This window comes from Triturus cristatus, chromosome 2_2 (genome assembly GCF_964204655.1).
Source record: "Triturus cristatus chromosome 2_2, aTriCri1.1, whole genome shotgun sequence".
Taxonomy (NCBI): domain Eukaryota; kingdom Metazoa; phylum Chordata; class Amphibia; order Caudata; family Salamandridae; genus Triturus; species Triturus cristatus.
Window position 1 is genome coordinate 45659370 of NC_140582.1, and position 13104 is coordinate 45672473.

Here is a 13104-nt window from a genome sequence, read left to right on the forward strand (position 1 = left end):
TTCTGAAAGTACTGTACACGTGCGCTACTGTAAGTCTTCTGCACTGCAGTCACCACCACCACAGTCGATCTTTCACATTCGCACCTCCTCTCAAAAGTCAAATTAAAGCCTGGCTAGCGCGAGAATGTAATAGCGCAGAGGAAGTAAATCATGAAAATCATAATTTAATGAGAGAAGAGGGCATGCTTGGCATTGAGGCTGTAATTTCCCATATGCAGGCATGCCATGTCTGTTAAAACATAATTGAAACTGTGAATGTTATGCCACATCAATACTGTTGTACCGAGTGTTGACAGCACCTCAACATTAATGTTATGATGGTTCCCTCAAGAGGAACCCAACATTTTATAATTCTCTTTGGCTCAAATTTAACCCATCGCCTCGCAAGCATTTTTTAGGCAGAAAGAATATTATTACAGCCTTGACAGGAAAGAATAGTATTAAAATGTTTCTCTATTAATGGGCCACAGACTTCCGTAAAAAACAAGAAACAGTTTCTATTCCCACGAGGAGCACGCGGATTGCAATGTGAAGCCAATCCAGGCAGGGAGGGAAGCCTGGAACGCGCGCGCTTTTTGCCAAGTGACAACTTGGCAAATTATGGAATTATGGATCACCATTCCCCAAGGCTCGAGGATGACATGATGATCCAATCAACACAGCCAGCCCCTCAGCGAGGCAGGAGTTTAATGGAAGGGGGAGGGGGAGAGAAATATTGGCCTTCATGGGAGATTGTATGCTGCAATCTGTGATTAGGTAGAGAGAGACTGCGCTGGCAATTCATTTATGACCCGTTTGTTGCATAATGTGCGATAAGTTACAGCTCCCAAACAGGTACCGGCGATTACATGTAAAGCCATAATTCCAAGAAAGTTTCAACTGTTGTTCGTAATACCAATTTTTATCACCTTCCTGCTCATAAAAAAATAATAAAAATAGCACAAAAAGGCTTTGAGACAATATTTTACAGAAACATGGATTATTTAATTTTGTGCCTACCTGGCGTCACTCTGCTTGTGCTTTCTTAGCTGCCGAATCGATTAATCATTTTTCAACACAACCTGCATCGTTTGTGAATGTTCATGAGCACCACCCACTGCACTGTTTATTTTGCACGATCCACTTACCAAGTGACATCGATCTCTGCTCAAGAAACATATCCAGGCCTGTGGCATGCGAGAGGCTGGAGGGAGAGTGTTCTGCAGTGCGGTGCTGTGACTTTGGCTGGTGCCGGTGTCCATCCTGAGTAATGCACAGGCTCCCGCCTTACATTGTCCAATCAGGAAGCCTGGGACTAGCGCGAAGGCAAGGGGAGTGCTCCGGTTGTTGCCACCCACTGCCCTGCCCCTTGCCATTGATTTCAGTGGCGCGATTCTGAAGACGCCTGGGGCGCAGCATAGGCGCCCCATTTGAAACAAGGCATTTTCCGCTTTTTTTCACCACTCCCTTCATGATGACATCACTCTTTCCGCTTGTGCTTCCAGGGCGAGCAATATTCCTCACCCCGGCCAGCACATGCGCAGGAGGTCTCTGACCTGCTGTGACCTCGTCCGTCCCTTAAAGAATAGAAAATAGTCAGAGTCAGACAGAATTTAATTTGTATTGTCTATTGTGATCGACACGTGGGGCAGTGAGCACTTCTTTTGAGGCTGCTGCATTGCGTGTGGTGTCTTTCTTATCTTCCTCCCCGATCCTCGTCCAGAGGCTAGTGGGGCAAAGCCCCATTCGCCCCTATGCACCAGCCGCCACTGCTACTGGCAGACAAAGAGGTGCCAGGGAGGGCAAATGGGGCTGTGCAGTGTTGATGGTTATGACATTTTCGTGACAAATGTGTACGTGCAAAACACATGGATGGAAACATGGCAGATGGGCATGCGAGGGCAGGATACTCCCTAGGCGGGCTGGGACACATCTTGGGCAATTTTTGGATGCTCATGCCGGCAGTGATTGCCTAGCTCTCTCACATGAGAGGGTCTACATATTTTATTTCAACCACATCAGATACACTTTTGGCATAGCTTCCTTAGAAAAAGTATATGGATTTGCAAGCCATGATGCTACTCAACCTTATATACCGCTAATATGACCACAAGGACAAACTGATGGCTTGATTTATTATTGGACAGATGCAGGACATTTAGCAACAAGCATTTGCAAGAGTTTCAGCTATTGCAATTGGCAAATGACAGTGCCTTTTATTTATGTGTTTTGATAATTAATACATAAATAAAAGGCACTGTCAGCTAAAATACCAATAGCAGAAGCTCTCGTAAATGCGAGAACTATTGCATTTCAAAGAAGCATCCGCCAATGTCCCGGGCTGCTTGGAAAGTGAAAGCATGCATGGCGCGCTGAATGCTGCTGGAAAGTATGTCCTGCCTGCAGTAGGAGATACTCATGAAAGAAAAGAGAGCTTTCAGACTAAATAACACATACCGGGGCATATTCTCAAAAATGTGTGATAACCATGGCAAATTTAGCTTAACGCAACTTTGCATATCGCAGTCTATTGCAGGAAAACAACGCCGTGTTAACATAGTATTCTCAACCTGGCTGCACCATGCGATAGTCCCATGATAACGCATCAAATGTCCGCGTTAAAATCAACGCGACGCCGCAAAAATGCGAAACACAAACGCAAATAAAGTTGCGATGAGGCCAACCACGATACAAAATCAGCGAGAACCAGCGACAGGCCTGCAATTCTCAAGCATTATGCGGGAAAATGCACTATAAAAGCAGAACAAGAAAAAAACACAATAAAAACAAAATGCACTGTGTAGCAACATGGATGCACCTGGAGCGAGTGCCCAGGTCAACACGAACCCCACAACCCCCGCAGACCACCAACAAGGAACCTCGGGGTTGGGAAAGGTCAAGGAGAAGAGGAAGAGGAAGACGGGATACAGTCCACATGACAACCAGATCGTTGTGACGGAGGTGACAGATCACTAACAACAACTGTCTGTCACCTCCACCGTGTCATTGGAAACACAGACGAAAAAATGGCATTCCATCATGAATGCAGTCGAAGTGTCAAGGTGGCCAAGATGCACTGGCACAATGTAAAAAGTCAAACCAACCAGAAACCCGCTGCCAACAGGAAGGCAGCAACAGCGAATGGAGGTGGGAGTCCTGCGCCACAGGAGGAGCTGGAGCAAATGGTGGCCACAGTCATAAGTGTGGAGACGGTGCAGGGAGTCAGGAGTCCGGACACTACTCGACGTGACCTGACACAACATCAACAGGGTGAGTAAAGAACAGGGACGGGGGGCACGGGCACAATGGCACACATGCACACTGATGTGTAGCACACCGCACACCCACAATGACCCTGGGTCATGTCCCTGATCCCCGTGGCACACTGCAGCACACATACAAACATCAAGTAGGCCCCCGTCCACCATGTGCCCAAAGTGGTCACACCCCACACATCACCAATTCCATGACACACACATGCACCTGTGCGAAACACAGCAAAGATGCGTATGTGAGAGCCACACTGACAATGCAAGTGACACCACATGACGGGCAGCATGCCTGGAGTACAATCACCATGACATTGTGCACACCACAAGACTGAGGTGGCTGATTGTGGACCACATCCGGAAATGAGCAGGTCACACTCTGATACATCCACGTGCACAACCACTGACGTCAACAATACATCTGCAGACAAACAATGCACAAGAGTACAAAAAGCGTCCAAGAGCACAAATGACCCAAGTTGCCAACATCACAGCACCTTAAAAGCACAAATGTCAAAGGCACACTGCCTCAAAGGGATATGGGGCAGCAAAATCACAGCTGCAGGTGCGACCCTCCCACACTGCAGCACACACACATAGCAATGACAGCACATCCACATGGACGACAATGTGGTACACAGTGCAACACTTACACTGCAGAACAGAGGACACAACGGGGTCCACCTGTGCATAGAAATGGCCAATCACATCTGACATAGCAAGGAACTGTGAGATGAAAATGTACATGTACAACCTCACCTACATAATGTATTCCAAATGTCCACTGTCCCGCATCAAATAGTCCGCTCCTCCCAAACAGTCACAATGTACATTGTTATGCAGGCTGTATGTAAACTTGAACGATGCGTCAACATACATGTCAACACAATGTCAACAAGCATCTCCCCTTCACATTGCAGAGGGACAAATAACACCTCCAGCAGAGCAGACCAGACAACTCTACAGTGATTCTGAAGAGGACCTCCACACTTCTGACACCGACGCCCTACAACAGTTCATGGACATCTCCGGGCAATCGACCTGCAGGAGCAGGGCAGCCCAGCTGCTTTGAGAAAACCCCACCCTCTGCACAGACAACACAGCTAGACGCACGCACCACCACGGCTGGTTCCCAGCAGCCACCAAAGCATACATTGCATTCCAAGGCCAGGTGTCAGACTGCCAGAATGGGTTGGCCGAACAAGTGCGGGTGGGGTCCTGCCTCATGGAAGCCGAACTAGATCACATACGTGGGTGTCTACGTCCCATCATGGAACACCTACACTCCCCAAAGGAGACCCAAACTGCGGCAGAGACACCTGTATTTGAACATTTCCAGGACTGGCCACACCCAGAGCCACGGGATAATCCTCCACACTCCCACGCTGGACTCGCGCACGCCAGCCCAGTCCGCTCCTTTACATATTGAGTGGGGGACGACAAAGCTACATGTGCAAGGTCTCACCCGCAACCTGTGGTGACATGGCTGCGTCCGCTGTACACAGCACAATGTAATGTTGTAGGGCCAGGGGCCCTAATGCATACATCATGAGCACATGGACACACTCAGATAGTTTGTAGAACTGGCTACAGGCACGCGCGCTCGACACCTTTATTGCCATGGTCACATGTACAGTAACACATGTGATGGAAATGTGTGGGGTGAGTGTAAGACAGCCCTCATGGAGACATTGGTGCTGGCAACAACTTGAACAGTGATCACAATTAAAGCGGAAACAGAATACACCAGCATAACAGAAACAACTGTGAGGCATCATGGTGGTAGCTGGAGAAAGTACATTGTACATCTACATGAAAGCAGAATGGTCCATGATTTGTGGTGCACTGAGTTAGTGGCATCTGAAGAGCTGTGCAAGGTGTCTAGCTGATGATGGCACCCACAACAGGTGTCAGCAACTCTGATAGCCTGGCAGTAAGACACTCCGACTCTGGCATCTGTTGTATGGAGTTGGTCCTGGCGGTGGTGGCGTGTGCATCCTGCGGTGATGCAACATACGGGAAAGTCTGGACTCAATTTGATGTGTGAACCCAGGTGGACCGCAGTTGAGGCCAGAGGCAGCGGACAGCGCAGAGCCACAGACACATGGCCTTGATGGCCCCCAGTCCATTGACCCAGAGGCCATCCAATATGCTATCAGACAGGGCCCATGACTTGAGCTGCACAGAGTTAGTGGCCCCAGATGCACTGCGGCTGGCACAGGCACACCACCACGGGACGGTGACTTGTGGTGCAGTGAGATAGGGAAACGCGAGCTGAGCAGGTCCTCATTGATTACCAAGGTGGATGTGGCAGAGGCTTGTGGGGGACAGTGGAAGGTGTCCTCCAGGGCATGATGCAGAGGGCAGAAGCTGGCCGGAAGCAGCAAATAGAGGAGTGGAATGCTACAGCCTCATTTTTGCCACAAAGTCAGTATCACCGACATGATGATGAAGACAATCCCCAGTCCATAGACTCAGTCGCCACCAAAGTTCAACCAGAAAGTGTCCATGGATGTCGGGGAACAGACTTAGTGGCAACGGAGCTGTAAGGGGATGCAGTCTGCAATGAGGCCAGTGCAATGGCATACAATCTGCCATGAATAAATCAAGACTCAGTTCCAAATGTGTGACCTACTCTACCACAGTGTAGGCCCGAGGCAGCAGTCAGCAGAGGCCCACAAGCATGTGTCATCGGCCTGCGATGCACAGAGTTAGTGACACCAGGGCAGTTGTTGGTAGTGCTTGATCACCTCCCTAACGATGATCCTTTTTTCCTCCTGACTGAACCACGTCTTCCTCTTACGCCTCTCCTTGCGTGCAATGATATGTAAATCAAAACTCAGTTCCAAATGTGTGACCTACTTGTTCGTAGTGTAGGCCGAAGGCAGTAGTCAGCAGGGGACAACAGACAGGTGTTGTAAGAATGCCATGAACATAGTTGGTGGCACCACATCGAAGGGAGTATACTGATATAAACTCAGCCATGAAGTGTGTACTTTACCATAGCATAGCAATATGTGACCTTCTTGTCCGTAGGCAGCAGTAGAGTACGTCAACAGGAAAGGAGTAAAGCAGCCCTGTGTTGCGGAGGCCGTGATGGTCTGAGGAGGCTTCCAAGGTCGCGGTCCTTGGGCTTGGAGCATGCGCCGGCACATGGTGGGCCCTCTTTACCACATGCCGGTGTCGGCAGGTGAGCAGTGAGGCCTGGCTGCACAGGGGCGGGCAAGACGGGTTCGGGGATCAGTGGCCCGGGGTGCAGCAGGCGCACAGCATCGCAGGCCACAATGCTCACTGCAACGGCATTGGCCTTGTGGCGGGGTGGGAGGCGCCACCCTGGCAGACTCGTTGGGCATTCTGGAAGAGAACCACGCCCCTAGGGCTATGTGCTTTTTATTCATACCCCTACGCTGGCCTGGTGTACGCCGGGCCAGCCCAATCTGCACCCGCTTACAAGGGGGGGACGTCACAGGCTCATTTCCGTGATCTTCCCCACTGGTTGGGGTGACATGGTTGCACCCACTGTCCACTGCACTCCAGAAACCAGCAGTGCATGTAGACATGGATATGTCTGTGGTCTGCATACTGCGGTCTGTCCAGCCCCTCTCCGCCACACTTGGCATTGTGTACATTATCATTCATGTGTCACTTGCCTGTCTCATACATGCCTGGGTCCCACCTCTCCCCACATTCCGCTATTGTGTGGCTGAGGTGCCATGCTGTTGATGGCTCATGTACATGGCTAGCCCAGGTCGCCACAGTAAGTTGTGGTTTCGTGTCTGGTGGGTGGGTATGTTGTTTGGCATGTTGTATGTGATTTTGTGACGTGTGCATTGCAGAGTTGTGAGTTGCATGATTGTGTAGTTGAGGTGTGTGGTGTGTTCATTTGGTAACTACCAACGAGCAGTGCATTCCCATAGGTGCCATCCTAGAAGCGCTGGTTGATGTTGGACTGTCGGAGGATGTATAAATCATGCACACTTCCTGGGTAGTTGGATATGACATTGGTGGAGAGTCCCTGGTGGTCCACTGTTGCCTGCACATTGATGTTATGCGTGTGCTTCCTGTTGTGGCAATTTCTGCAGTGTCGGCAGGGGGCACAAGTAGGACATGTGTGCAGTCGATTGCCCATGACACATGCGGGAATCCAGATATGGCATATAGTCCTTGCTTGGTCTCCAGCTGTTCCAGGGCATTGTGGGGATGTATAGGTACTGGGGTACCTAGCTGATGATGGCATTCAGGACAGGTGTGAGGAACTTGGATAGGGCTGGCTGTGAGACTCCTCTGACTCTGGCAGTTGTTGGTTGGGAGGTCCCAGTGTGGAACAGGTACAGCACAGCCAGCAGCTTTGTCTGCAGAGGGATGTTGGTTGTCCGCTGTGTTGGTACCGTCATCCTGTGGGCAATGAGGTTCAGGATGCAGAGGATGGTTATACTTTTGTGCCTGTAGTGGGCATTGACATTGTCTGATGTTGGATCTGTAAGGCTGGTGCATTTCCAGAAGGTCCACTCTCTTTGTCTGCGCTGCCTCTGTGGTGGTCCGTGAAGGGGCGGGGCCAGGGGCGGTCCTGGGTGTGGTGGCGGTGGGTGTTGTTGCCCTCTCGGGGCTCCGGGATGCATGGTGACTGGCTCCATGGCATCTGTTGTACTTCATGTGTGGCTCTGTGCTGGGCTCCCTTTGATAGTACACCAGGTCAGACAATATTCCTGCTGCTAACGCGCCTTAATGCCTGTTTTTTAATCTTATCGCCGATGTGGCTGGTCATTGAGAATGTTGTGTAGTGGTGTTGTCGTGGATTTTTGCCCGGGAATACCTACTCTGCATCTCATTAGCGATAGTTGCCTGGGTCATCTCTGGCGATATTTTTTGCGGATCCTTTTGCAGGTGAACTGGTGTCATCGGCTGTTAGCACCAGCTTGTGAATGGGGCAATAAATTGATCACGACTTTGGCTGTGTGTGAGAAAGTGACTCTGTATATACTGTTCCCAAATAAGTACAGGGTGTACAGAGTCCACAGTCCCCAGAGGCTTGGCAGAGGCTAAAGTTAGATATAACCTTACTCTCTAAAGTGGTAGCTTGGTCGAGCAGTAAGGCAGTATCAGAGGACAGTGTAAAGCATTTGTTGTACACACTCAGTCAGCAAATGGTCTCACACACTCAATAACTGAACTCTAGGCCAATGGTTTATATATAAAAAAATATATGCTTGTTTTATTTTAGAACCAACAATTGGAATTAAAATATACTTTCTCAGAATGAGATGCTTTATATAAATACTTTTGCAATAGGCAATTGACTTTTGTAAACAGTTGCAAGTGGTTGCAATAGGCAACACTATTTTAAACACAATAATGCATTGAGTTCAATGGAATTTTCATGTTATTTGCCACAGATTACTTTTAGGATTACTTTTGGAATTCCAGGACTGGATCCTAGATTCAGTCCTGGGTCAGAACTTAGAATCAAGTGATGAAAGTCGACTTAATTACTGTGATGATTTTTAAACAATATTTAGCTATTTTAAAGGTTGACACAGAAAATATTTCAAAGAAAACAGTCTATGATTCCCTATGGAAGAAAATTCAAGTTGCAGGTACAGTATGTTCCCGTTACTTTTGTAATCCAGTACTAGGTACCTAGACTCAGTACTGCGACCTTTATCCAAAACAGGTAAGTAATTGCGTTTTCAGATATTATACGATTTTTAAAGAATATTTAAAGATTTCAGAAATTGACACTTTGAAGAAATTTCACAGAAAAACAGTCAATGATTTCCTATGAGAGAAAATTGGGTTACTGGTAAGTACAGTTGTAAGTATTTTTCAGAGTCAGTGCTGGGCACCAAGATCCAGCACTGGGAGCTCACCTAAGAGCAGGTGAGTATTTTCGTTTTCGTTACTCGGCTGATTTTTGATGAATATTTTAAGATTTGAAAAGTCCACACAGAAGAAATTTCAGGAAAAAGCCAGTCAATGTTACCCTTTGATGAAAATAGAGTTATCGGTTTAAAGGTAAGTACTCGACTGGCAGAGTTGAGGTTCTGGGAATAGACTCAGGGGTCCCCCAGGGTCAGGTAGGTACAGTTGGTTCACCCTCAGCGACTCTAGGGCGGCCGGGTGCAGAGAGAGTTAGGCCCAATGTTATCCTATGAGGGATTGGGGGTCCTTGGTTGGTGGCTGCTGACTAGCAAGCCACACGGCTGTGGGAGCTGGGATCCTGGTCACTTACTCAGGGCAAGTGGGGAAGTAGGTAGGTGTAGAGGTTGCACTGCCAGGGCCACTCGGGCGGCTGGGGGCAGGGTGCTTTTAAGCCTTCGGACGCTCAATTGGTTTCAATGGGAAATCTCCGGTTTAGAAAAAGACTGCAAGCTCGGGGACGAGGATTCTTAGGGTGCCACCACCACTTCGAGAGGTAAGTTGGGTAGTTGAAAGATAGGTAGATACCCCGGGATTGGGCACAGGGGGCCGTAGGGCGCCGCGTGCAGGCGTGCCTTTTGGTGTCGGGAAATCTTACCCTCTGTTGATCGCGGTAGGGGAGGCACCTTGTTCTGAGGCTGCAGGCTTCTTTAGGAGTGTCGAGGGAGGTCCTTGGGTGCCGGACTCGGGGTCACAGTCACCGTGGGGTCGTCCTCGTGGTCTTTGATCACTCTGGCACTGGCCAGGCTTGGCTGGTGCAGAGTGTGCTGGGTTCACGGTTCCGGGCTGCTGCCAGGGATTAGAAGTAGGTTTTGAGTAGAGCCTCTACTCATGGGAGTCCCAGGGTCTTAGAGCCAAAAGGTAGCCAAGTCCTCCGGGGTTTGTGAGGTTGCTGGCCACAAGAGATGCCGGGTTGGAGCAGGATCAGGTTCGAGGGTCGACAGGCCGGTAGGGCTGGGGCCAAAGCAGTTGGTGTCTTCCTCTTCTTAGCAGCTGCAGGGCAGGTCTTCTTTCTTCTTGCTCTTCTTTGTATGTTGGAATCTGGAATCTGGGGAAGGAAGGTTCAGGGTGCCCCTAAATACTAGATTTAGGGGCGTTTACAGGAGGTGAAGGGCAGGGGCCAATGGGTCCCTGTCCTGTGGTGGGTACACCCCCTATCCTGCCTCTCTCCTGTGGGAGGGGCGCAGGAGCCTAGTCCTGATTGGGCAGGGATTCCCATCTTCAAGATGGCGAGAGCCCGGAGATGTGCTTCACCTCGCCTCCCCCACCTGAGGGGTGGGGTTGGCAGGCTGGCACATCCCCTGTCCTTATTTGGGGTTTCCGGCCAAGCTTCCCGCCAGAGTGGGGGGTTGCAGTGGCCTGGGGAAGCTCACAGAGGCGGCATGCCTTTGAAGCTTCCCCCTGCCCATCCTGGGGGAGGAGATTTAGCACCTCACCCAGGATGTGCATTGTTGCAGACCCAGGAGAGCAGGGGCTCTCCTACCCAGGGGTCCAGCAACATGTCTGCTGTGTGGCAGCCGAGGCAGCCTCAGAACAGACGTGGATTGCAGGTTTAGGTTTCAGGGGGCCTCTCTAAGATGCCCTCTGTGGTGCTTGGTACATTAAATCCCACACTGGCATCAGTGTGGATTTAATGTGCTGAGCAGTTTGATACCAAACTTCTCAGTCTTCAGAGCTGCCATTATGGTGCTGTGGAGTTCGTGTTTGACAAGCTCCCAGTGAGGGTAAGTCAGGGTACATCTGGAGAAACCAGGAAAGCCCAATCAGAAGAGGAGTTGCCTTTGTGGGGACCCACTAGCCAACAGGCTAGCGATCACGAAGGAGCCTCAAGCAGTCGCACTGGAAACTGGCCCACGGGTCACTCGAGGAGTGGAGGCGAGGGATCTTTGGTGCTGTAGGTGCTCAAGGCTTGAGCTACTCGGAGCCCAAAGCACAACTTCAAAAAAGACCGGGAAGATGATGTACCGGCAAAAGTTCACGGTGTCCAGGGGTCACAGTTCCACATCACCCACGATAGCCACGGGCCTCAGCTTTGCTGTGGACTCAGGGTAGCCTTGGGGAAGTCTGGAAATCCACCTCTGCTGATGCAAAGACTTCAGTGTCTGGCGGGAGCTTCAGAGTTGCAGACCGGACAGTTGCTTCTTTGGTGCCTGCCAAGCAGGTGAGTGACTCCTTTACCCCAAGGGAGATTTCTTCAGTCTTCTAGCGGACATAGAAAGTCGAAGGTCCAGGATATATGTTGCAGAGTTTCGTCCAGGGTAATCTAAAGTCTCAAGTACTGGGTTCAAATACTTATACTAAGTTTGGGGGTTGGACATACTCTAGGGACCCACCTATGGGAGGGTTTGGAAAGAGGGGTGATTACACCCATTTCCTTTGTCCAGTTTTGCGCCAGAGCATGGGCAGGTAGCCCCTGCAACCGATTTGAATTGGACTATGCACAGGGACTCCAAGTGTGTCCCCAGTGCAGGACTTCAAAGGACCAGAGAGTGCTCCAGCCCAGCCCCAATGCACATCTGCCTGTCTGGAGAGGTGGTTACACCTCCCTGGGACAGGAAACCTGATGTCCAGTCCTCCCCTGCCAAAGTTTCAGTCAGCAGCAGGAGGCCAGACCTGTGTCTGTGGCAGTGGCATCCATTTTGTGATGCCAGGGCTTTAGAAAGTCTTTACTGGGTAGACCAGTGTGAACATGTCTCTCCCTCTAGAAGGGAGGAATGCTACCCCTGTCGCTAGAACTGGGGGGGGGGGGGGGTTAGTATTCCAAAGTGTTTGACACCAAACATGACATGTTTCTGTGCAGCCAGTTCAAAGTTAGCATTTACCGCAAGGTTATAATGCACTTAAGAGTATATGGTCAGGCTGCATCACAAACAGCATCAGAGGAGGTACTCCGAATGCTGCAGAGGGGCTCTGCTCATGCAGGGGCACCCTCTCACATAAAAACCAAGCACTCTGCCTTCAGGATTGTCAAGACCTGCCATAGGAGTGACTTATAGGTTTTATATGTGTGTGCAATGGTAGTGATATAGGTAGCCTATACCACAGTAAGGGGTGCATGCACCACCTTACCCAGGCTGCAGTAGCAGACCTGTGGTGTCATTTTGGAGTGCTTCCCAGGGGTGGCATAATACATGCTTCAGCCCCTGGTAGGCCTCAGATGTACCTATTCCCTAGGTACATGGTATGCCATATACTAGGGGCTTATAAGCCACTCCAGAATCCAATTAGAGATATACCCAATGTACATGGAAACCATTTTAGAGAGGAAGCAGCTGGGCAAGGGTCCTGATTAGCAGGGCCACAGCCAGACTAAGTTCGAAAACAGTGAAACACCAGCAAAAAGTGGAGGTACCCATGTGAAGCAGATCCTACTTTCCTACAGTCCTGTTTTCCAGTGGCATTATTTGTTGGTGCTAAACCCTATCTACTAATGTTAATAGTTAGGGTTGAGCATCAAAAAGCATGGGTGGTTGAATGGGAACACCCATGTAACACCCCCTTGGTGCAAAGTAATGCAAAGCAGCATTTTGTGCTGCATTGTGTTACTTTCCTAAACAAAACAACGCAAATATCAATTACTATTGTTTTGTTAATCCCAAAAAAGGTTTCATGTCGGGTTAGCGTTTAAAAGGTAACGCAAACCAGATGCTAATCCTTTGTGAATCTCGGCCAGTTTGTCTTCATCCAGAGGGTGATTTCTGCCATGCAGGCATTGAACTTGATCCGGGTACTGGGTGTCATGTCTGTGAGGGAGAGAACGAGGCGCATGTTGGTGGCATAGGAGAGGTTGTTGGTGTTGTAAGAACATGTGATGTTGGCTGGAAAGCTCATGTATGCATTGAAAGGTTCAGAGCTCAGAGAGGGTCCTGGGGGGAAATCTCTCTAGATGAGGTCATAGGTGTCTGAGGTTTACGATGCCAGGTTGACTGACTGGGCCCTT